The sequence below is a fragment of the Giraffa tippelskirchi genome, chromosome 14 (assembly GCF_054371585.1).
Source record: "Giraffa tippelskirchi isolate mGirTip1 chromosome 14, T2T-mGirTip1v1.2.pri, whole genome shotgun sequence".
Taxonomy (NCBI): domain Eukaryota; kingdom Metazoa; phylum Chordata; class Mammalia; order Artiodactyla; family Giraffidae; genus Giraffa; species Giraffa tippelskirchi.
This window is the reverse complement of record NC_137288.1, coordinates 24,876,489-24,903,301: the sequence shown is the minus strand read 5'-3', so window position 1 is coordinate 24,903,301 and position 26,813 is coordinate 24,876,489. Positions and strand designations below refer to the sequence as shown.

At 37.1% G+C, this 26,813-nt stretch overlaps 1 long non-coding RNA gene across 2 annotated transcripts in view; it reads right to left on the bottom strand.

Annotated features, from left to right (window-relative positions):
• Positions 1 to 25,745, bottom strand: part of LOC145534207 (uncharacterized) — a 178,644-nt gene extending 152,899 nt beyond the window's left edge. Inside the window, exons 1-2 of one of the 2 annotated variants that reach the window (XR_014074341.1) lie at positions 25,594 to 25,745; positions 21,103 to 21,142 (exon numbers count right to left, since the gene is read on the bottom strand). This is a non-coding gene — a long non-coding RNA (uncharacterized LOC145534207). The remainder of the gene's footprint in view (positions 1 to 21,102; positions 21,143 to 25,593) is intronic. The other variant, XR_014074340.1, reaches the window with a different exon arrangement.
• Between the last annotated feature and the right edge of the window lie 1,068 nt (positions 25,746 to 26,813).

Below are 26,813 nucleotides of genomic sequence, written 5' to 3'. Positions count from 1 at the left end.
AAAGTGAGGATGAATTCTTGAAGCTAAAAAATGTGTTTGACCAATTGACTTTAGAGAAATATGCATGGGATAAAAAAACACAGCAAAAAAAGTTTTCTCTGAAGTACTCAGAACATCATTTTTACTCAAGTTAATTTAAATTCCAAGGATATGGATAGATGTGTAGATTGAAAGAAAAAGTTATCTACTGACCAAGAATCTGATTAATATTAGAATTATCAAGTATAAGACTTCATGTTAGAATATACATAATAAAGATATGCTTCTAATGTTCAGAACATTTAATCTAGAACTATTTTTCAAGCCACAGTCAAGCATAAAAAGTTAACAAAAGTATATTCTAAAACTCTGTGAAACCTATATGAAACCCATATACATGTGTGTACATGTTTATTTATTCTATGATACAGTCAAAAATAACCAATGGAAAGAAGTTGAGTCAGCTTTAAAAAAGACTGTGAACTGATTTATTGGTGAAATGAAAAGAAGAAGTAGTACCATAGGTGCATAGGACAATGTCTACAAAAATGCCTATAAAAACATCCACAAGGATAAATTCTCAACTAACATGACACGATGTTGGATCTTGGAGATGGATGAGGGAAGTTCATATTTATTTTGTTAAAAATAGTTATTAATTAGAGGTGAAGTGAATTGGAGTGAAAGTCGCTCAGTCATTTCTGACTCTTTGCAACCCCATGGACTATACATTCCATGGAATTCTCCAGGCCAGAATACTGGAGTGGGTAGCCTTTCCCTTCTACAGGGGATCTTCCCAACTCAGGGATGGAACCCAGGTCTCCAGCACTGCAGGCAGATTCTTTGCTGAGCCACAAAACAATTTATCTAAATGTAGCTCCCATCTCACCACTGCAAATTCCAATTCGCATGCTCTACTCAGCCAGATTCCTGTTGAGACACGGAAGCAATAATTCCATTTGAAGCCTCTGTAGTTTTGAACTGTTGAGGAAGTCATAGGAGGAGAATGCAGGATCCTGTCCTCCATGAGGCGGCAGAAATCTGGTTAGCAGCATCAGAGAACTGACCCCAGGACAGAGGTTAGTGTAACCCAGGACTTGGGGATTCTTTTGATCCAAAGAGGAATATTATATCTGCACCAAACCACAGACATGCCAAGCCTGTCTGAATTCCCAAATTTCTATAGTGAATCAAACAGATATGTAGAATAATCTCTGTCCTTTAGACACTGAAGGGGCAGGCAGAGTTTAGAACTTAATATCCTCACACTAGGCCATGACAGCTGGCCTTAAAACACAGGCGCAGGGGAAAATTATCCTCTTGTCTCTTTATCGTTACCAGAATACCTGATACTAAAAAGGGTCAAACAACCAGACCATTAGACTAAACGACCTAACTGAGGACCTATGCCAACACCTGAACATAAAGGAAAGAACAAGAGGATCCTGTTGATTTAAAAGATATTAAATCACTTCTTTTTTAACTTAAAATATGATTTTGCAGTAAAAAAGTATCATTTGATAAATAGGTATCAAACTTGATGGCTTGAGAGATCAAACATAGGGTAAAAATACCCCCACACACCAAAATACATAAACTCCACAATAGATAAAGGACTCAGTTCAGTTCAGTTCAGTTCATTTGCTCAGTCATGTCTAACTCTGTGACCCCATGGACTGCAGCACGCCAGGCTTCCCTGTCCATCACCAACTCCCGGAGTTTGCTCACACTCATGTCCATTGAGTCAGTCATGCCATCCAACCATCTCATCCTGTTTTTTTCTTCAATTTAAAATAATTTCTAATTTTTCATTTTTTATTAAAACATCCTTTCCTGTTGATCACATAATAGTTTCATCTCAAACACTATTTTTCATCTCTAAAAGTTTGAATTCTATCACTTAAATTTTCTTGATTATTATTTCTAGTATCTGTGATCATTCTTAATTGACTTCATTACTTTTTATTTGCATTTTGGTGTGTGTTATCATGCTATTTTATATTCTAGCAAATTCAAACTGAGCCCCAGTCATTATGATAGCTTTTAGCGCCATATCAAAAAAAATTTGCATAACTCAAGGTCACAATCATTTTCTCCCATTTTTAAGAGTATTTATAGATTTACAACTTGTAGTTAGATCTATGATTGATTAGGATTTAGATTGTGCATAAGATGCAAAATATGGATTATGGTTTTTCTTCTTTTGAATGTTTAATTTTCCCCTGCCATCTTGAAAGACTATTCTTTCTGCATTAAACATCTTTGTAACTTTGCAATAAATAATGAATAAACATTTTAATGTCCTTGTCTACTAATTCTAAAATCTGAGTGAATTCTTGAATGATTTTAACTGATTTATTATCCCCCTTATTAAAAGTCATTTTATTATTATTTATTATTATTATTGTTTTTTTTTTGCTTTGCTTACAATTTCAATTGGATGTCAGCTATTGTGAGTTCAGGAAGATCCCCTGGAGAACAGAATAGTTAACAATGCCAGTATTCTTGCCTGGAGAATCCCATGTTCAGAGGAGCCTGATGGGCTACTGTCAGTGGGGTCACAAAGAGTCAGACATGACTGAGTGACTAATACTTTCACTTTCATTGTGAGTTTTACCTTGGTAGGCCCTTCATATTTTGGTTTTCTGAAAACATCATTGTGCTTTGCTCTAGGAGTAGTTAAGTTACTTCAAACTAGCTTGATGTCTTCAGGTCTTTCTTTTAGGATTTAGGCAGATTTGGGGATTTAGGACTTTCTAGGTGGTGCAGCAGTAAAAAATCCACCTGCCAATGCAGGAGATGGAGGTTCGATCCCTGGGTTGGGACGATCCTCTGGAGAACAGAACACTCCAATATTCTTACCTGGAAAATCGCGTGGACAGAGGAGCCTGGCAGATTACAGTCCATGGGGTCACAAAGAGTCAAATATGACTGAGTGTGCATGCGCACACACACACACACACACACACACACACACCATACAGAGGCAGATTTGGAGCACTGCTCTTTCTAGATCTAACTACCCCACACCACTGAGGCAAGGGCCTTGTATATAGTCTATCTGATGTCTAATAATGCTTGAGGTCTTCCAGTCTGACTGGTGGGAATAGGTATTATTTTTAACCCTGTGTGAGTGTCAAACGATGTTTTCAATAATCTTTGGGGGTGAATCTTCCCTCAGCAGTTGATACTTAACATATAGGTCAGTCTGGTTCAATCCACAGCTGAAAACTTGAGGGAAACCCTCTGTAAAACTCTGGAGTCCTCTTCTATGAACCTTTATTCTCTAGGTAATTTGACCTGCAAACTCTCGTGACATTTGCTTCCATCATTTCTCTGGTCTATCAGCTCAATTCAGGGAATCTAGCATTCTGCTCTGAGGGCCCATCTTATGTGCCATCCTGCAAATTCCCTGAAGGCTTTAACCTGGGGAATCATAGATATATTTTAGCCTGGAGGAGGAAATAGCAACCCACTCCACTATTTTTGCCTGAAAAATTCCATGGTCACAGGAGCCTGGTCGGCTACAGTCCATGAGGTCCTAAAGAATTAGACAGGACTGAGCATATATATATTGTGTCCATTGTGTTAGGCATCAGTCTACTTCACTGATTTGTGTCCACAGTTGTAACAATCTTTATTCCATATAATTAGTCGAGTTTTTTTTTTTTTTTTTTTTAAGTTAGCTTTGGTGGAAAGGTAAATCTTTTCTCTGAAACTCTATTTTGATGACAAGCAAAAACATGAAATTTTTCATCATAACATTAATACAATTCAGGACAAGGATGAATGGAAATTTTTAAAAAGGGAACAGTAAAAAAGAAAATTAAGCTGATAATTTTTGTTTCACAGAAAAAAGTGAATCTAGCAGAGAATGTAGTTTTATGGAAGAAAGGTTTTTTTTTTTTTTTAATTTATGACAGAGTTTCTTTGACTTAATCTGGCATCCTCTCATCTATTTTATGTTTTTCACAAATATTTATGTCAATACAATGAATATAGTGTTTACAATCTAGAATATGTTCTTCACTGTACTATAAGTTACTCTTTCAAGGGCACTGAAAAATATCTTAATCCACTATTACTATGTGTGTGACTATAACCTGGTAAAGGTCAATATTATATCTTACTCATTTATTTGTTTTCAACATTGTTTCTTCATAAATGTGTTTAATGCCAACAACATTCCTGTTTACTCAACATATATGTTATCGAACATACTATGAAGAAATGTGACGTCTACTCACACTGTAGAAAAGATAAACTATTTATTATGTGTACTGTTCAAATTGTTATGACAGCATGGGCAAATATTTAAGAAAATTGTACAGCAACCTGGCTTTCTATCTATGCTTTTGCAGTGAAGTCAGAAGCATGTGGAGAAAGAAAATTTCCTTAAGCAAATTCCAGTAAATTTTCATCCATGGCTTAACATTTCTAGAAAAATGCATATCGATTTTCAGGATACATTTATTGGCATTTTAGATTACAGAAATCTCCACAATATGTGAACGTCCCTCACTAAAATTCTTGCCACTCATTCCTCCCAGCCTCTTAGTTGATTGTTTTTTCCCTCTTATCATTTTCCTTATTGTGAAATTCCAGGAATGAAAGAAAATTGTATAACCTGGAATTCCTGCCATTTTCTCAAGCATCTTGTTCCACAGTTCATTTTTAGCATTTGGCCCTTAAATTTCCAGTGTATTTTGGTAGATATATGAAACCTTTAAAAGAGCAAATCACGCTTCATGTAACCAAGGAAGTGACTTCAGTGGGTTAACAACATATTGAAGCCAGGTTATCAAGAGCATTTTATACTGAGTTAAGACAACTGACAATTAACCTGAACACACTGCAGGATTAAAGCACTTACAAGCATAAAAACAGATCTGTGACTAAAAAAAGCATATGTTAATATGATGTTAAATAGACACATTTCTTGCAGCAACAGCAGAGGTGGATGGAAAGTGCAAAGAGTCTGCAGCTACAGAGAAAAGTCTACAAGAGGAAGTGTGAGCTTCACTGGAAGGACTGATGCTGAAGCTGAAACTCCAATACTTTAGCCACCTGATGCAAAGAACTGACTCATTGGGAAAGACCCTGAGGCTGGGAAAGACTGAAGTGGGGAGAAGAAGGGGATGACAGAGGATGAGATGGTTGCATGTCATCACTGACTCGATGGACATGAGTTTGAGCAAGCTCCGGGAGTTGGTGATGGACAGGGAAGCCGGGTGTGCTGCAGTCCATGGGGTCGCAAAGAGTTGGACACAACTGAGCAACTGAACTGACTGAACTGAGCTGTAAAACTTGAAAAATCTCTAATTCTGAATTGTATCATAAGTAGGAAGTATTGTTTAAACACTAGCTTCCAAAGGCAGACTTGGGAAGGTCACAGACTGAAATGTTAATTTTTTTTGCTACAAACATAAACAGTGCCCAAAGACATTCTGTGCCTTTTTCCTCCTGTTTGGACGTATGTTGAAAGCAATTGTCTCCAAAATATTAGCCTTAGAAAAAGAAGGATATACTATCATCTGCAAAAAAAGAAAAAAAAAATGGATAAACCTGAAAGACATCATGCTAAGTAAAATAAGCCAGATAGAGAAAACGAATACTGCATGGTATTTCATACTTATATAAAGAAGCTGAAAAAAAGCCAAATTCACAGAAACAGTAGAATGGTGGTAACCAGGGGCTGAAAGTTTGGGAAAACAGGGAGAAGCTGGTGAAGAGGTAAAGGCTTTCACTTACAAGATAAATAATGTTTGAGGGTCGAATATATAACATGTTGACTATAGTTGGTAATACTGTATTATGTAATTGACATTTGCTAAGCTAAAGAACTGTGTTCTCATACACACACAAAAGCTATATATGTGAGTAGGTGTATGTGTTAATTAAATCAGTTATGAGAATCCTTTCACAATGTATAACAAAATATACTTTAAATACATTGCAATTTTATTTGTTAATTATACTTAATAAAGCTGAAAAAATAAAAGCACACTTGAATTTAAAGCAGTTATTTGACTTCAAAGTCCTGCATTGTCTTATTTTTTCCCAAATTTACTGAGGTATAATTGACAAATTAAAAATCGTATATATGTAAGGTATACAATGTGATGATTTAACATGCTTATTTTAATCAAATGATTACCACAATCAAGTTAATTACCATATCCATTACCTCATATAGTTACTTTTTTTTTTAGTACCTTGCAATATATTGCAACATATTTGTAAGTTTGGGAAGAAAGCACTATGCATTTACTTGGGAAATTATGCAAAACAACTACGTGTAATCTTCTAAGTTGCTGCAGTTCAAATGTCAATAAAAATTTCTGTTTTGATTCTCCTTAAAGATAACCCTGTATGCAAGACATCAAAAGAGACACAGATAAATAGAACAGTATTATAGACTCTGTGGGAGAGGGCGAGGGCGGGAAGATATGGGAGAATGGCATGGAAGCATGTAAATTATCATATGTGAAACGAATCGCCAGTCCAGGTTCAATGCATGATACAGGGTGCTCGGGGCTGGTGCACCGGGATGACCCAGAGGGATGGGATGGGGAGGGAGGTGGAAGGGGGGTTCTGAAAGGGGAAAACATGTACACCCATGGTGGATTCATGTCAATGTACGGCAAAACAAAGAAAAAAAAAAAGAGAGAGACCACTTTATCAAAACCTCCACAGGTTAACCCAGGCTTAGAGACATTTCATTGCAACATTAGAAAATCAACATTAAAGAGAAAATATTAAAAAAATAACTTTCAGTTAGAAAATAAATATCTCCCCCAAAGTTGTTGTTTGTCACTGAGTCTGTGTAAAGTAACACATATACACAATACACCCCTATATTCATATGTATGCTACTTTTTCTTTTACATTATATGTTCTATTTTAGAATAATATTTTGTTCTGGGAAGTCGTTCATGCTTTTTCCTTTTTACTGCCTGTTGTTCCATTACACATAAGAATAATAGCAACATCATTATGTTGCTCTTATTGTGTCGTTTTGGGTTTTTAGTTCTAGTTGTATATTACAAATATCAGAGCTTTAATCAGAGGCAGTTTGATGAAACTATGTAAAGCCTTGTCCAAATAGATTTTATAGCTTTCAAGATTCTGTTATGTTACCAATACCCTAAGTCATACAATCTTTTTTTCTACACCAATATTTCTGTGATAGTAGGTCATGGTTTTCCCCAGATCTCCACCTGAAAAGTGATACAAATACAAAATTTTATCAGATGAGTCATTGATTTTTCTAACAAGGGCCTTTCTTCTTCCTAACATTGGTCCTAAAGGCCTTATGCAAATGAAAATACTTCTTGAATTTATGTGTCTCTAAAATGCTCTGTCAATGGCAGGGAAGACATAGCTACACCATCCAAAGATCATATTCCTGCTTATTTAATTTGAAATCTTGGGGAAGCTTATTTAGTTTACTATGATGAATGATTCAGTCACCCAAAATCTTATGGTAATAGGCATTATGATTGATATCCCTAGCTTTATGACATGGTTTCCCACATATGTGATGCCAGAATGAAACATACACTGCTAACATGAGCAGACCTAGGCATCTAAGAGATCCCTGTAGTCTGCAGCAGAGACGACTGACTGTAATGCAAATAGTTCAGAATTCTCAAGAAGTTTCCTTTCACCTATTTTTCTTTAAGGATTTTCTGGCCAATAAACTGTATACTGCATATTGAAGTTCATTTAATCGGCAATTTGTTTAATAATCTAAAATCCTTTGTATATTATATTTCATCAATTTCATGTTACAGCTCACTATAATGGGTGCTAATAGTGTCCAGTCCAATAATACCTGGGATAATAAAAAGAAAACTAAATAGTTGTTGTCCTCACAGGCACACTTGATTTAAGTCACTGTACTCATTCTGAGACTTTGTGAAAGCCATGGGTATAAACCTTTGGTTGGATCATGTTCTGCTAGGAGATACTAAATGAAAGACACACAGAGTCAGTTTAGAGATGTTAAAGATTCCTGAACAGCCCTTATACCTGAAAAGCACTTGTTAGCCAGAATCACTCCATCTTAATCTTAAACTGCAAATCAAGCCTGAGACCTTTCAGAAGGATTGTACACTGAGCCAAGGCTCAACCTGTTGTGCACAACCTTCTCATCCCACCTTTCAGTGTGGTTGGTCATGGGATTCTACTCCAGATTCATCTCTGCATACACAGACTGAGAAATAGAGCCCACATTCTAGCATCAGTGTAGAAACAAATGCCCAGTATAATATGAGAGCATGAGGGCATTTTTCTGTCACCGCTTCACTAATGGGCATGAGTAAATGCTGTCAGAAGCCGGTTCAGATGCCTTTCCAATAGGAACAGTCACAGTGATTCTTTGCCTGTTCTCCATGTCTATTACTGATATAAATGTGATTGGCAAGATTTCAATAAGATGTTCAGGTTGTACCGCTGGCAGATAAACACCATAAATGGAATACACAGGGAGACTGCACACGCAGCTTGATGGCACAGATAAACCAAGTGGTCTAGAAAATAGGAATTTGTAAAGGCACTTTCAGAGAAATTGGTAGAGGCAGTTTTTGTATCATGTTCCAGTAGGTCAGACTGAACAAAAATAAACATTTGCAAACTGAGCAAAGGTGAAAGAGTAGGTGAGGACCTGGGGTGGATGACTAACATATTTGAATGCCATTTGGGAATCAAAGCCACAGGAAATGCTCTTCCAGGCCATATTTGTCCATAGCCTCCACCTCAAAGTTCAAAAGCATTTTTCAATCACTTTACTGCGCAGAGCTGAGATACAGAGATTTTGCACAGACTGAGATGAATGACTGACCACTGCGGAAGCAGTCAGTCAAAAAAAGAGGGGAAAGATATGGTCAAAACTGATGGCCCCAATTTAGCATTCTTAAATTATAAAGAAAATAGAATGTGGGACCATCAGGATCAAGGCAGGTACTGGCAGATATGAGAAAGTCAATTAAACTGAAAACAGTTCATGAGATTTTGTTCTTCCGAGTGTCTAATATTAGAGTAGACCATAAAGAAGCTAGAAAATCCAGTATTTTAATTAATTTTGTTCAGTTCAGTTCAGTCGCTCAGTCGTGTCCGACTCTCTGCGACCCCATGAATTGCAGCACGCCAGGCCTCTCTGTCCATCACCAACTCCCGGAGTCTACCCAAACCCATGTTCATCGAGTCGGTGATGCCATCCAACCATCTCATCCTCTGTCGTCCCCTTCTCCTCCCGCACCCAATCCTACCCAGCATCAGGGTCTTTTCCAATGAGTCAACCCTTCGCATGAGGTGGCCAAAGTATTGGAGCTTCAGCTTCAACATCAGACCTTCCAATGAACACCCAGGATTGATCTCCTTTAGGATGGATTGATTGGATCTCCTTGCAGTCCAAGGGACTCTCAAGAGTCTTCTCCAACACCACAGTTCAAAAGCATCAATTCTGCAGCGCTCAGCCTTCTTCACCGTCCAACTCTCACATCCATACATGACCACTGGAAAAACCATAGCCTTGACTAGATGGACTTTTGTTGGCAAAGTAATGTCTCTGCTTTTAAACATGCTATCTAGGTTGGCCATAACCTCCCTTCCAAGGAGTAAGCGTCTTTTAATTTCATGGCTGCAGTCACCATTAGCAGTGATTCTGAATTTTGTTAAGCTTTCCCAAAAGTTCTACTGGGGAAAAAAAAATCGGAAACAAAAAACGTGGCAAGTTCGAGTACTTTGAGAATAGTGTGTGAACCAGATTTCGTTTTATTCTCATCTCCATTTGTATTTCTAGGACTCAGAGTTTCTTGTTCCAGTGGGAAAATACATATCCGTACATGAACATAAGGCCAATTGTGCTGTGAAAAATAATACTTGCTTTCAAGTCCGTTCTACCCACCCACCCCCACCTTGAAATTGTCTAAGCTCTTTGTGGAAAGGGAATGTACCTCTATACAAAGCAATAAAGACACTCATTCCAATGTAAAGTTTCTAAAGGAACCACAAATTCCTTCTGGATTCAACTCTGTTCATTCCTTCTACCATTTCAGAGTACAGATACAGTGCAAACAAGACGTTAAATTATAAAATATATGTTAGGTAAAGACTGTGTCACTCAGTGACTTAAGGCAATCTCCTTTGCCTGAGTGAGTATGAGGACAAACTCCCAAAAGGAAACACTTATCTGTACCAAACACAATCATGAACTGGAAAGAAACAGCAAGTTATCCTCATCAATTCTCATTCTAGATAATAGTGTAAGATCTTATCATTCACATAACCTGAAAAATATTTCCAGACCCCTTCCTTACCTTGACTTATCAGACCCTTCTTGTCAACTGGGCTCAGCTTACATATCTCAGGGAGATGGTGGGTTATGGAATGAAAAAAAAAAAACTAACTCAAAAAGTTCTTTTAGTAAGTAGTGACTTCCTGTTTCACTATATTTCTTTGAGACTCTGAGACCCAAATTTGTAGATTCACACTTGATAGAATTGGAATTTGCTAAATTATTTCTCTATGTTGTATCAGCTGCTCTTATAAGCATATTTGTTTAACAGCTTCTTGCTGCTTATAATTTTTCCCCAATGCTCTATTTTCCTAGACAGATGCCTCTAGTCAAGTGATATGTTGATTGGCACCAGATACCCTGGCTGGCTAGACTGAGGTTGCCAAGAAGCAGTGTCTTACGTACATTCATATTATAGAGCTAATAAGTACCCAGAACATTAGCCTACTTAATCTGCCATTAGCAGTTTCATTTTGCCTCATCATTTACCAACGTAATGAGTTCTCTAAAATCTTACTAGGTGCAGCGTTACTAAATTAGGCCATCTACCTTTCTGAAGATGTACATTCACTGAGAAAAGTGTGCACTACTTTGTATTCACAAATGGAATTTTCCATGTGTACTTGACCAGAATATATAGAGATCCCTGCTAGAAAAATAATCAAGTGAATAAAGCAAATTAAACAGTAAATCTTTCAGAAATATTTCTCAGCTTCACCTGGACCATTTCTAATTTTAAAATACCAATAAATTGCTGCACCTTTGCCAACAAACTAGCCCTTATGAAAAAAAGGCCACTTTTCACCCTTGTTCTCACTAGTCCATCTCTTTGGGACTAAGGTCTTTTTTTTTTTCCTGGATAATCTAGCTTTTTAACAAACCAAGATCTCTTGAAATCGCAGAATACCAATGGCAAGAAGAAAGATAGCACTAGTCAGTGCATAATCATTGTATGAAAAACATTTCTCGCCCTGGAGACAGCATTGTGAGAACGTGTGTGTGTGTTCAGTCACTCAGTTGTGTTCGACTCTTTGTGACCCCATGAACTATAGCCTTGGAAGGAAGGTTATGGCCAACCTAGATAGCATATTTAAAAGCAGAGACATTACTTTGCCAACAAAGGTCCATCTAGTCAAGGCTATGGTTTTTCCAGTGGTCATGTATGGATGTGAGAGTTGGACGGTGAAGAAAGCTGAGCACAGAAGAATTGATGCTTTTGAACTGTGGTGTTGGAGAAGACTCTGGAGAGTCCCTTGCATGGCAAGGAGATCCAACCAGTCCATCCTAAAGGAGATCAGTCCTGGGTGTTCATTGGAAGGTCTGATGTTGAAGCTGAAACTCCAATACTTGGGCCACCTCATGCAAAGAGTTGACTCATTGGAAAAGACCCTGATGCTGGGAAGGACTGGGGGCAGGAGGAGAAGGGGACGACAGAGGATGAGATGGTTGGATGGCATCACTGACTCGATGGATGTGGGTTTGGGTAAGCTCTGGGAGTTGGTGATGGACAGGGAGGCCTGGTGTGCTGCGATTCATGGGGTCGCAAAGAGTCAGACATGACTGAGTGACTGAACTGAACTGAGGCTCCTCTTTCCATAGGATTTTCCAGGCAAAAATACTGGAGTGGGTTGCCATTTTCTTCTCCAGGGGATCTTCCCACCCAGGTATCAAATCTGCATCTCTTGTGTGTCTTGCATTGGCAGATGGATTCTTTATTACTGCACCAGTTGGGAAGCACTGATCCAGTCATCTTAACAAAATGATTGTGTTTTTGAACAATCTTCTTTCAAATGATATTTTCTGCAACTTGATTTATGCCACTGAGACTTAGCATTTCTCAAATAATAATTGCTTATAATATGCTTTCAATATAGAAATTAAGCTATTTATAATCATATTAAGTGTAGAATTGCATCTAGAAAGACTTTCCTGTCTAAATGTCCCTTTAATGTGGAGAACCAATCCAACATGATTTTGCTTACCCAATCCTATTACTCAGTTTTCACTAAAATAACACTGCATTAAAAAACAGCCTAAATGGCCCTGTTTTCCTTTTCATTTGTCTGTGGATTGGATGGGGAAGCTCTGTTTCAGGCCTAGAGTCAGTTGGCTTTGGCTTTCGACATTGCGTTCCGTTTACATATGCTCCATACTTCTCTGCATTGTCTTCGGATCAGCAGCTAGTTAGTGCACACCCTTCTCATGGTGCTCACAGAAGTGCAAAGGAACAGGCAGAAACGTGAACAGCCTCTTGAAGACTTGGCTTAGAAGTAGTATGACTGTAATTTCTTTATTAATGCCATTGACTAAATAAATCACGTTGCTGAATCAACACCAACCGATGGGGAAATACACTCTGCACAAAGCTACCTTGCATGGAAACAAAACTTACCTTGTGCTAGGAGTGAACAAATAAAGAAAATTAAACTAATCTGCCATGGCAAATGTAAATACTGTAAGCTAGGCTTGAAAACATGCCTTGGCCTTGCATAGGGCCCTGTACTGTGGAATACATAGTAGAGACAATATTTAGCGTGATTTCATATGCAATCTAGGGATATATCACTAACAGAGAATAGGGAGGAACAGCAGTTGTGGTAATTGAAACATGGTCTCCCTTCAGGCAAAGAGTATCATGACCACATCAAGAGCAGAAGATGGGTGTCCCAGCCCATATAATTATGGTAAATTCTTCCTTTCTAAGACATCTTATTCTCTTTAGGCTCTCAATGGATCGGACGCTGCCCACCCACAGAAGGCAAACTGCTTCACTGACTCCTCTGATTCAGACAGTAATTTTATCCGATAACATCTTCACAGACATGCCCAGGAATAACACTTAGCCAAATATCTGGGCACCTTGTCATACAGAGTTGGCACATAAAATTTACCATCACATCAGGTTCATTTTTTTAACACACAAAGTGACTTGGGCATCTCATTCCCTTTTTATTATCTTGAAAAAATAAAAAAAATTCGCTAAGAGAGATTGTCTTGGTTTCTTGACATATTGCTTATATATAAAGCCATCTGTCATACACACACACATGCAGTATATTTAATTTGGTTTAGTTAATAATACTTCTGTTTTAACATTTATGTGTTTATTAGTATTTTTCATTGAAATCTAACAATTCTGAATTTCTTAGACATTTATGGCTTTTATTTAAATTTCCCAATTTTTTAACAAGTAGTGATTCAAGATGGTCATTTCTACATACCTGTCTTATATACTGTTACTCATCTTTAATTTTATATTTTCAGATTTTTCTTCCTTTCCTCACCAATTATTTTTTCCCTTTATCTAGCTGAATTGGTAAAATCAGTTATCACATTTTTCATATTCTATATTCCTGTATATGAAAGTCTTTTTAGGACATTTATTTTGTTCTTTGCCTATTTTTAATCTGATATCACAGAATTTAAATTATTATCGTTTTAGAGTAGTTTTACCTGATGGTCTAGAATCAACTGCTCCTACTTACTACTATTCATTAGTATTTACATTTAAACTTTAAAAATCTTGCATAATTCCAGAGGAAAAAAATCAGATGCTAATTTTATTCAAATTGCCTTAAAGTTTTACATTAACTTGGAGATATTTTATGATGCTGAGCTTCTACTTCAAGAACACAGCATAATTTCTCATTTGTTCACATTTACAGTTGAGTCTCTCACAAGTGCTATGAGATTTCTTATTCTATTTTGGACACATTAAAGCAATCCTTTGAAATTTTATGTATTTTGTTTATATATATAAAGTCTATGTCTGTATACTAACATTGTATCTTACTGTTTAAGAACTTTGTTATTGCTTACAATAGTTTTTCATCTGATTATTTTATCTGCCACTCACTTGAAAGTTCCTGTCTACTCATGTCAACAGATACATCTGACTAAATATTAAACACTTGTGATGATTATAAGCATGGATCCTGTTCAAAGAACATGTCTACTATTTTCTACATAGGGACAATAGTGGATTGGAGATGTTTATATTAATGAAAAAAGTTGTTAAAGAGGAATCTATTCATCTATTGTATCATTTGTTGTTCTCATCATATATGGAGAGGTATGTGTATGTCTAGTCTCTAAGTCATGTACAACTCTTTGGAACTCCATGGACTATAGCCTGCCAGGCTCCTCTGTGCATGAGATTTCCTAGGAAAGATTACTGGAGTAGATTGCCATTTCCTTTTCTCTAGCTAGTCCATAAATATATTTTTTTTAATTCTTAGAAAAGCAATAATTTATTATATTAATGTTGAATAGTTTCTCAAATATTGCAATACATGTATATTTTTTCAAGTAGTTTCACTTCAGTTTGATGTATTGCTTTTTGATGATGACATTTGATTTTGTTTGCAAATATTTGCTTAGGGGTTCTGCAAGAATATTTATGTGAGTCCATTTGATGTTCCCTTAATATCTGTAAACTATTGGATAGAGACTTCTTTTGGGACAAGGGCTTCCTTTGCAGCTCAGCTGGTAAAGAATCCACCTGCAATGCAGGAGATCCCTGTTCGATTCCTGGGTCAGAAGATCCACTGGAGAAGCAATAGGCTATCCATCCCACTATACTTGGGCTTCCCTGGTGGCTCACCTGATAAAGAATCTGCCTGCAATGTGGGAGACCTAGGTTCGATGATCTCCTGGAAAAGGGAATGGCTACCCACTCCAGTATTCTGGCCTGGAGAATTATATAGATGATCCATGGGATTGCAAAGAGTTAGCCATAACTGAACAACTTTCATTTTCACTTAAATTTTTAGTGTTTTTTTTATCTTTAATTAAAATTTTGTTTTTAAAAAACTTCTGTATGTTATGGAATAATATAGTTAATTCTGAAATATTCTTTTTTCTTTAAGTTGTGGAAAATTTTTCCCTGTGGAACTGTCTGGGCCTGGTATTTTGGGACATGTTGGAAAACCTTCTCTTTCATAAAGGGAAATTGATCTATTCAGACTCTTCTATTTCATCACAGACTAGTTTTGGTAAGTTGGTATTTTAAGTCAGATTTTCAAATGCATTAGAATAGACTTGTGCAAAGTTGGAATCTGTTATTTTTAAAAGTTTCAACTATTTTAGTGTTTTTTTTCTCCCTAGCTATTTCTTATTTTGTGTATTTGTACTTTATTCCTGTGTTGTGAGATTAGATATTGAGAAATCATTCTCTTATACTGACTTTTGTCTATGGGCACATTTTTACATTTATATTTATGGTAGTCTACAGATTTTCTGTTTTATAACTCATTAGTTATCTTTTATATCTTTGCTTCCTATTTACTTATTTACTTCTGTTTTCTGATAGCGTTTTTAAACATTTTCAAACTTCAGATGAATAATTCATGTATTCTTATAAAAAAGTATTTAAAGATATTTATGTATTTGTATACACATAATGATATAAGTGTATCAAGCCCCTAACTTCTAAGCATTGCTTTAGTTCTACTCCAAGAGTCTGATTCTCTCTTAGCTCAGCTGGTAAAGAATCTGCCTGCAATGCGGGAGATCTGGTTTCGATCCCTGGGCTGGGAAGATCCCCCGGGAGGACGGAAAGGCTATCCACTCCAGTATTCTGGCCTGGAGAATTCCATGGATTCTATAGTCCATTGGGTTGCAAAGAGTCGGACAGGACTGAGTGACTATCACTTCACTTCCAGTTCGATTCCTGGGTGGGAAGATCCACAGGAGAAGGGACAGGTGGTCCAATCTAGTAATCTTGGGCTTCCTTTGTGGCTCAGCTGGTGAAGAAATCTCCTGCAATGTGGGAGACCAGGGTTCAGTCCCTGGGTTGGGAAGGTCCCCTGGAGAAGGGCATGGCAACCCACTCCAGTATCCTGGCCTGGAGAATTCCATGGACTATATAGTCCATAGGGTTGCAAAGAGTCGGACACAACTGAGTGCCTGTCACTTCACTTCATAGAGTCTAATAAAAGATGTTTTCATTATTACTATTTTTTTGGAAATCATGCTTCTCAGCTTGTAGTTCCTCATGGATCTGATATTTTTCTACATGGTTTTCTGTTTGTTTTCTGAAGAGGTTTCAAATTGTAAAACAAAAGTAACTATTGCTTCTAAATTTATGCTTCTTTAAAATAATATGAGATAGTTTTGTATGCATCATTTCCAGCTTGGGAAACTCACTGAGATTTTTCTAGGGGGCAAATATATAATCCATCTTCATGAATCATACATGGGTCCTTGAAAAGATGTACTTTGTTTCATTCCACATTTTAAATTTATATTAACATTTGAATTTATTTATTGAGAAAATACAATACACAGGTAACACAATATAGGAAACAGATATACAGCTTAATAAATAAATAGCTTAATAAACCATGATCCACTTTTCCACAGACATTCAGGGAGTAGCTCCTTGAGGTTCCAGGGGGCATGTCTTCCTGGGAAGAGACTCAGAAAATGGAGTTTATTGAGACCAGCTACACCTTCCAACTCTGAGGTTGGTCTCCGGCATCTAGTGTCACTTATCCTCTCCCTCTCCACTTTTCATTCTGACCCCACCTGCAGCTCTTTCTGCCCCTGCATGTGGTCTTGGCTGTGCAACTTCATACTCATCATCGACATCTTTCATTATTGCCTCTAGGTTCCAGTGAAGACTCTCATCTGTCCCCGAAGGAGCAAGTATAGCAGCACAATGCATCTCATTTTCCTTCTTCTGCTCCCCTCTCTTTCTGCATGATTTATTTATTGTTGGCCCCTGTGGTGAATTCTTGGTGGCTGCGCAGTAAAGAATCTACCCACAAAGCAGGAAACTTGAGTTTGATCCCTGGGTGTGGAAATTCCCTGGAGAAGGAAATGGCAACCCACTCCAGTATTCTTGCCTGGGAAATCCCACGGACAGAGGAGCCTGGCGGGCTACAGTCCATGGGGTAGCAAAGAGCTGGACACAACTTAGCAACTAATCCACAACCACAACAGTAGCCTTGTTTTTTTTTTTTTTTTTAATGAAATAACTCAGTTGATTAGATTATTTAATAATCCTTTCCTACCAATAGGCATTATTACATTCTTGAGAGTTCCATGGGTTATTTTTGAATTGGTTTATCAAAGGGTGTTTTCAAGATGATATTCCTATTATAAACCTTCTGGAGCTTTGTACTCCCAGGGAAATCTTGACTGTGCTCTCCCCTTTAAATGTTATTTATAGTAATGGTTCTAAAATTACAGAATTAATTTTGCTTTCAATACTTTGAAAACTGACTGCATTGTCTCCTTATATCAAACTGAGTTGTTTCTAATTATCTACTTTGTATCTTTCCTCTCAGAATCTATTGAATTTTCTTATTGCCACAGATGTCCTTACATTTTTTCATATTTCTAGATGTTTTTTACTCTCCTGTTTGGCAATTAGTGTAGCATTTTACATCACCTTCAGTCGGTTCTTCTTCTTCTCTTTTTTAGATTTCTTGATCCTTGTTAATGTTTCTAACATTATATTTTGAGTTTATAACTCTCCAAGAGTATTTCATATCCTTGTGATAAATCATTTTTTATTTTCAAATTTTTCTTTTTTTAAATTTTAATCTTTTTAACGCCAAAAGCATTTTGTATTGAGGTATAACTGATTAACAATGTTGTGACAGTTTCAGGTGAACAGCGAAGGGACTCAGCCATACATATGCATGTATCCATTCTCCCCCAAACCTCCTTCTCATCCAGACTGACACATAACATTGAGCAGAGCTCCATGTGCTATAGTGTAGGTCTTTGTTGGTTACCCATTTTAAATATAGCAGTGTGTACAAATGAACTTACTTACAGAACATAAAGAGACTCACAGGCTTAGAAAATGAACTTATGGTTGCCAGGAGGGAGAGATAGATAGACTTTATATGAACAATCATTTATCTGCCCAAGCAAATCATGTCATCATTTGTGGGGGAAAAAACAAATAAACACAATAAAGACATGAGTCTAAAATTATCTCTACAAAACTTCTCCCCTGAGATCCTCAGTTTAAAAGTTGACTACAGTAGAATGCATTTTGTTCTTTAATACCAGGGCAATTAATTCCCTACTCTACCCCTCCCATACAAGAACACACAAGACATATGTGACACTTATTTTCCCTGTTGCTGAGGAGATGAATTAGCTTACTTCTAGATTTGCATTTTGTGACAGTTGACTGGCTTATAATATCCGATTGTTAGATAAATTATTACTCTAGAGATAAGACTACATCTTAATTGCTTTAAGTAGGTAAAACTATCCATGATATGAGTAAATTTAACATAAAGAAAAGTCATAATTTTTATTTTATGGACTAGTCCATTTATTATTTTCTAGAACTGCAAAATATGCTTAATACATTTTCAGTCCTTAAATAATTGACTCTGATTGTATTGTCCTTCCTACAATCATTGTTGGAATAAATGCTGCTGCTGCTGCTGCTGCTAAGTCGCTTCAATCGTGTCCGACTCTGTGCGACCCCATAGATGGCAGTCCACCAGGCTCCGCCATCCCTGGGATTCTCCAGGCAAGAACACTGGAGTGGGTTGCCATTTCCTTCTTCAAAGCATGAAAGTGAAAAGTGAAACTGAAGTCGCTCAGCCATGTCCGACTCTTTAGCGACCCCATGGACTGCAGCCCACCAGGCTCCTCTGTCCATGGGATTTTCCAGGCAAGAGTACTGGAGTGGGGTGCCATTGTGGATATGATTCTAAACAAAGAGTGGAATAAGGCATATCTGTGCTGTGTGCTATCCTAAGTCACTTCAGTTGTGTCTGACTCTTTGCAATCCTGTGGACTGTAGTCCTCCAGGCTCCTCTGCCCATGAGATTCCCCAGGCAAGAATACTGGAGTGGGTTGTCAGGCCCCTCCAAAGATTGAATCCAGATCTCTTATGTCTCCTGCACTGGCAGGCGAGTTTCTAGCACCACCTGACAAGGCATATATAGTCAGAATAAAACCAAATACAATATAATTTTCTCTCTAGTTATTTTTTGACTATTTTATATGAATATCTAGAGTGGGAAGGGACACACATGAAATATTCAAGCCAAATATCACGAAATTAATCTATTTCCTTCCCTGTAACAAATCTGTAATTTGAACATAAAAAAACTGAAACTCTTGGGTTTATTCTCTATAACAAAGAGAAACATTTTCACTTGGAACTGTAAGCATGAACAGAAATGTACTAAGAATAAAGAAAAATACATCAACTAGGATCCACATGTAGAAATAGTAACATCTCCAAATAATATATTGTAATAAAGAAACTACAGGAATAGTAAGCAAGTAGCGTGCAAACAGCATGAATAATTCAACAAATATCAAATGATAATTCTGGGTATTCTAAAGGGAAATTAGGAGTAAAGTTTGACACTGTAATTCTTATTCCATTTTCTTCTTCTTTAGTCATTTTATGACTGTATTTTCTTGTTTACTTTCTACTCTACACTAGTACTACAGGTTTATATGCAATAACAAAAACAGTTGAGATTAACATGCATGCTTGTAAAGCAAACATTATGAAATAATCTTTTCAGGATTGTAGGGAGAAGATTCTACTAGTCTGATTTAGCAGCATGGATTTCACAATTAAAAAAATAATGTTTTTAAGGCAGACTATGACGCTGTAAATATGCACCAGCAAGCACCTCATGAGCTTATAATGAGCTTTGAGACACCCATTAAATCTCAGGACCACAGCAGTGCTGTCTTTAGAATCTAACTGAACAGTTGTATTTGCTTCTTGGGTTTCCGAGGAAGGTTCTAAAATTGAATAGAAATGTGTTTGCAGCTCTATTCATGGGAACAATATGTGATTGTGCACATATATTAAGAAAGGGTTGGAATGGGGGTTTGTGTGCAGCCTGTGTGTGCCCGCTCTTAGCCCTCCTTGTTTTACAGGACATTTCATTTTCATTTCTGAGTGGCATACTTTCCTTTAGATAACTTCCCCTCTCTCCATAGTATTGCTAACACCTCCAGGGTTGCAGTGCAAAAAGATCCTTAATCCTGAGAATTAGAATGTTGCACAGGCACACTTACATGTAAACACTCTGGATCTGGATTATCATGATGACATCAACCTCTTGATGAATCTGTTTTCAACCTTTGAGTTTCCTAGAGCTGCTTGTTTCCTCTCTGTGATGAGTTGGTGGGATCAGTTTTTTTTGTTTGTTTTTTTCATAGATTAACTCCTTTGATTAACCAAGGATAATCTGGAAAATACTTGTTTTTGTTTAAAGTTATCCAAATTTAACTGGTTTTGATTGCCATGAAAAAAATCAGACAAACGTAGGTAGCTCTAAGGACTGGTGCTTCCACAGAAAATCACAAATTTGAGAAAAAATTGTCATTATCCACTTTAGCAGAACTATGAAAATAGTCAAAGGTTTATAGCAAATAAATGCACACCGAATTTTAAAAAATGGCAACCAAAAAATGTAAGAGAGCTTAATGATGTTTTTGTTTCCCCCTGTCCCACCTTCTCCCTGGCTTTGTAATAGTATTGAAGAATGTAGCTCATATACTCTGTGTGGGGCCTGGACCCTATTCTAGAAGAAGCAGAGAATACCTTAGCCTCAAAGAACTATGTTGTCTGTTTTAACCTGTCTGTTGGGTAGTATTGGCAGGTAACATGATGTTATACGTATAGAAAATCCTAAAGTAAACACAAACAAATTATTAGACCTAAACGCTAGATTAGCAAAGTAGCAGAATAAAAGGTCAACACATATAAATTCCTTGTGTTTCAAAGCACTAGCAATATATCTGAGAAGGAAACTAAGAACACAATCACACTTCCAATAACACCCAAAATATAAAATATCTAGGAATAAACTTACCTAAGGGGATGAAAGACTGTATGCGGAAAGCTACAAAGCACTGCAGAAAAAGATGAAAGCATATTTAAATAAGTGGAAAGACAACCTATGTTGATGTATTGGAAGGTTAATATTATCAAGATGACAATGCTACCTAAGATGATCTACAGATTCAGTGAAATCCCTGTAGAAGTTTTAATGACCTTTTTGCGGAAATAAAAAAGGTAGTATTTAATTCATATGGAATTTCAAGGAGCCCTAAACAAACAACTTTGAAATATAATAACACAGTTGGAAGACTCATACCTCCTAATTTCAAAACTTACACAAAGCTAATATAGTCAAAACAGAGTGATGCTACAATAAGAATATATGTGTGTGTGTGTGTGTGTGTGTGTGTGTATAATCATTTTATTTTCTTATTTTCAAAAGGGGCCCAAGACCATACAGTGAAAAAGAACAGTTTCTTCAATATATGGTTCTTGATTAACTGAATTTTGACCTGACAGTGAATGAAGTTGAACTCAGACCTTACACTGTATACAAAAACTACCTCAAAATGGACCAAAGACCTAAATATACTGTCTGAAATCCTAAAATTCTCAGAAGAAACAGAGGAGTAGATCTTCATAACTTTAGATTTAGCAATGAACTTTTAGATATTATAAAGAAAGCACATGCCACAAAAGAAAATATAAACAAATTTGGCTTATTAAAAACAAATTGTGGTGCACCAAAGGACATTATCAAGTAAGAGAAAAGACAATCTACAGAGTGGGAGAAAATATTTGCCATCTATAAGCCTGAAAAGAGTCTAATATTCAGAATATAAAAATGATTTTTACAATTTAACAACCAATCTGATTAAAAAATAGGCAAAGTACTTAAGCAGACATTTCTTTGAAAAAGATATACAGACAACCAACTAGCACATGAATTGAAACAGGTGCTCAAACAAACATTTGGATACAAATGCTCTTTGCAGCACTATTGACTGTAGGCAAAAGTTGGGACAAAACCAAATGCTCATCAACAGATGAAAGGAAAAGAAAATTGTGTTATATCCATACAGTGGGCTTCCTTGGTGATTCAGTGGTAAAGAACCCACCTGCCAGTGCAGGAGACAGCAGGAGATACCGATTCCATACCTGGTTCAGGAAGATCCCCTGGAGGAGGGCATGGCAACCTACTCCAATATTCTTGCCTGGAAAACCCCATGGACAGAGGAGCCTGGCGGGCTACAGTCCATGGGGTGGCAAAGAATCGGATTGGACTGCATACACAGCATCTCTATACAATGTAATATTAGTCAATCATATAATATGAATTTTGTACTGATACATCCTAAACATGCATGAGCCTAGAAAGCTTATGATTAGTGAAAGAATCTAGCCACAAAACATCAAATTATGTCATTGTATTTTACAAAATATTAGTAATAGGGGAAACAATGGAGCCCGAAGGTGGATGGGTATTTGTCAGGGCTTTGCTGGGGCACTGAACGGAATGACTATTTACTGAGTGTCGGGTTGTCTGGGGGTTGATGAAAATTGTTTGATGCAAGTGGTAGTTGCACAATATTGTGAATGTTCTAAAGGCTGCTGAATTTTATACTTTGAAGTGATTATTTTTACCCTATGTAAAATTTATTACAATAAAAAATAAAACATATCAGACTTCTGTATTTGTCTTCCAAAATTAAATAAACACTTTGGAACCTAACGGTTTCTTCAGCTCTTCAGAGTGGATATGAATGATAGCAGGTAATATATTTGCAGGATTTCAGAGGTTCTTGTAGTATATCTATAGCTTTAAAATTAATAGGTTTCTGATTGATGGGAGATAATGACAAAAGCCCACCTTAGACCCACATGAATTCTAGTACAGCCGTACTTTGCCGTCCATGGCTATCTGTCCCATCATAGTGCCTCTGCTATGTACTTGGAGAGAGAGAGAGACAGAGAGAGAAGAGAAATTCATTCTTTGCACTGAACTTTTCCCACCAGGTTCCATTTGCCTTCATGAGACAAAAATGTGAGGAAAATATTATTTATGTGTAGGGTATATACATTAGCTAAATTACATTCATTCTGAGAGGATTTGGGGTTTGTGTTTATTTTTAACCTAAAAATACTTTTTCTAATTTCTCCCATATTTGTCATTCTACCCCACCCACACACACACATCTTTTTTCAATTCTTTTAACAGTAGGTTGATGTAGTGAAAACCGATTGCGTATATTTAAAATCAGAAATTGCATATGAAAGACAGTTATATCATAAAATGTTTCAGACCATTTAGAATGAAAGATAAGTGTTTTAATGACAGAGAGAAAAATGTCTTATTGTTGTAGTATTTTTACACTCGTTTATGAATGAAATGCAATGGTCCTCTGAGAAGTGAGAAAGTAAGTATATGTACTAGAATTACAAAGTTTAGGGTAGGTAGTATTAATGTCTAGTATTCAGTAGGATTAATGCTACAATAGATAATATTGATTATGATATATAGAGTGGTGATTTAAATGCAAATACAATTGTTATGGACTTTTAAAAATACATATAGAACAAAATACATTGATTTAGTGTCATCATCATTCAATATATATTAAATGATATAAGCAATGATGCCAAAATGGTTAGATTAAAATTACTGCTGGAGATGTGCTATTTCCTGAAGCTTCCTGTCTTTCTAATTTAATGGCAGTGGTCATTGTGCTTATGCCAAGCATTTGGCAGCTAATTGGGAATGAACCCTCGCCTTTGTATCCTAATTTCAGATCTATGACAAGAATTTAATTTTGTCATTGCCTTAAAAACAGAAAGCATCCACCAACTGTTGTCTGATGTTGAGACAATAGATTTTGCTGTTTTAACCTATAGGTTAGACTATCATCACGTCTCTTTTAAATGGTCTTTTAGGGGAAAAAAAAAAGAAAAATGTCGCAAAGGCTCAACTTCAGCAAAATGCTGCTGTCAGAATTTTATTCACACTAAATGGCCTCAGCATGCCGCTGCTTTCCTGTGGGAACTGCGATGGCTCCCTGTCAAACACCAAATTGATTTTAAAATTGCTTGGATGGCTTCTGAAGCCGAGCAGTTGGGAGCTGTGTATTTATCTGAGTTGGTGTCAGTGCAGGAGCCGGAGTGTCTTCCAGTGGGTGTGAGGCATGTTGATGCCATGTTCCAAGCACAGGAGAAGTCAAAGTCTCAACTTCCACATTTTAACCTGCACATATGTTGATCACAGGAGCACCGTCAGTTACACATGTGAAATATTTAGCATATGTGCCTCTAAAGTGAAAAGTGAAAGTGAAAGTGAAGGTCGTCCAGTCGTGTCCGACTCTTTGGGACCCCATGGACTATACAGTCCATGGAATTCTCTAGGTCAGAATACTGGAGTGGGTAGCCTTTCCCTTCTTCAGGGGATCTTCCCAACCCAGGAATCCAATCAGGGTCTCCTGCGTTGCAGGTGGATTCTTTACCAACTGAACTATGAAAGTGAGCACGTTCGGAATATTTATCTTCCATAAAGTGCTAAGTCGCTTCAGCTATGTCCGACTCTTGGCGACCCCATGGACTGTAGCTCGCCAGTCTCCTCTGTCCATGGAATGTTCTAGGCAAGAATACTAGAGTGCGTTGCCATTTCTTTCCACAGGGGATTCCAGACCCAGGGATCCAACTCACAGTCTCTTACGTCTCCTGCGTGGGTAGGTGGGTTCTTTACTACTAGCGCCACCTAGTAGTGGGAAGCCCAAGGCACAAAATTTTTAACGTGTTTTTAAAATATATGACCTTTTATATTTAGATTGTGACATAGAAATATGCTGTATACACAACAAAAAATTAAGGCAAAATATGTTTCCAAATGCAGCCGTTCAGCTCTTGTACATTTAGAACTTTTGAAAGAAGGCAGAGGATAAATCAATGAAACTTGCAAATTCTCTGAAGATTTGGTAAATTTTAAGGCAATTCAACTTTATTTCCATTGTCCTTATTAACCATTAGTTGTTTAAAACAGACCGTGAAAAATTGCACCGAATTACATTTCAAGGGCACATACAAAAACAATCTAGTTAATCATTTAGCTTTTGTTTGTTCTATATCTATTTTGGGAAGAATAAAAGTGTGTTGATATTGTAAAAGAAAAAAGTTAATTAGGAAATTTAAGAAGTCAAGAATGTAGAAAAGGATGGGAGCAAGTTCAAAAGAATCAAGTTTATTTCCAGCACACAAAAATTGCCAAGTTTAGCACAACAGACACCATCCATCCTAGGAGGGATAGTAGATGGTACAGACACTGTCATGGGAGTATGTGTGGTGGCAGCAAGGAGTACACACAGTCGTGTGAAATACCACCAAAGAACACGTAGAACCTTTACCAACTTCTTACAGTATGTGGGGCATAGATGTGATGCAGAGGAACATTAAAAGGTATTTTGATTGGGTTGTAAGAGTGAAGTAATATTCACAGGAAATAACTAGGTTCAATAAGAGAAGGATATATACTCACCTTGAGAAAGTTGAAGAAGAAAAGATAAAGGAGATTTGGCAAGTAATTGACTGTGAGTATGAGCGAGAATGGTAGAAGATTTTGGAGGATCAGAAAGGCACCTCAGATGGGGTCTCATTGATGGGTTGCCTAGCAACACACGCAGAACAACTCATTGGATGATGACATATCTAGAAGCTTCAGCTTCTGCTACAACTGAGGTCCAATGATTTGTAGGGCATGATGAGATTCACTATGATGATGTCTTTGGGGGAATGTGTGGGTGGAGTCAATGTTAACTCTATGGGTTCTTTTTTTTCTCTCCTCCCCATGAGCTTTCCTTTTTAGTAAAAATAAAGAGAGGGGGTGTGATAGGAACATGCAGTGCTCTCATGGACTTCCCTGAAATCCTCCTGTAGAGCAAGTCCTGGCCAGAGACAAGCCCATCTATCCAAGCACCTGAGATCTCCAGGCATCTGGTATATATCACCAGGGGATGATCCTTCTTACAGACACACAGCTCTGCATGCCATCTTAACACCTTGTTGTTTACTCTCTTATATCTCTCAGTGGTGACATTATCAAGAGTACTACTATTTCTATTTGTTTAAATGATTTAAAAAATTAAATAAGGGGTCTGACTCCATTTTTTACTGTTTGACTGCTGACAGTTGTGAAGTCTCAACCCCACCCCACCTCCATTTATATCCCACATTTGGACAAGCTGATAGAAAGTCTGGGTTCTCACCTCTTTGGTGCAAGTAGGAAATTCAAATAGAAAGTCTCCGCCTACGAGTGGGAAACCTTATCCTAATCCTTCCCCTTTAACATTAAAAAAAAACAAAAGCAAACCAAAAACAGAACAAAACTCAGCCAGTGTTCTTGCACTCAAGCCATCTCAGATGTGCTTTGGAGAGGCTTTCACCAGAGACCTCATTTCTGTACATAAGAACAGTTTACATATTCTTGGAGTGTGTGTGTGTCATCATCAGTCTCAAGAGCCAACTAAATTATGTGAATTATATGCTAGGATGCTTCTACTTTTCAGGGTGAGACTAACAATTGCAAGCACACACACAAAAATACCCTATGTGTAGAAAAACATGTGTGTATTTCCTAAAGAGAATGAACCCTGGATATTCATTGGAAGAAGAAAAGATGCTGAAGCTGAAACTCCAGTATTTTCGCCACTTGATGGGAAGAATTGACTCATTGGAAAAGACCCTGATGCTGGGAAAGAT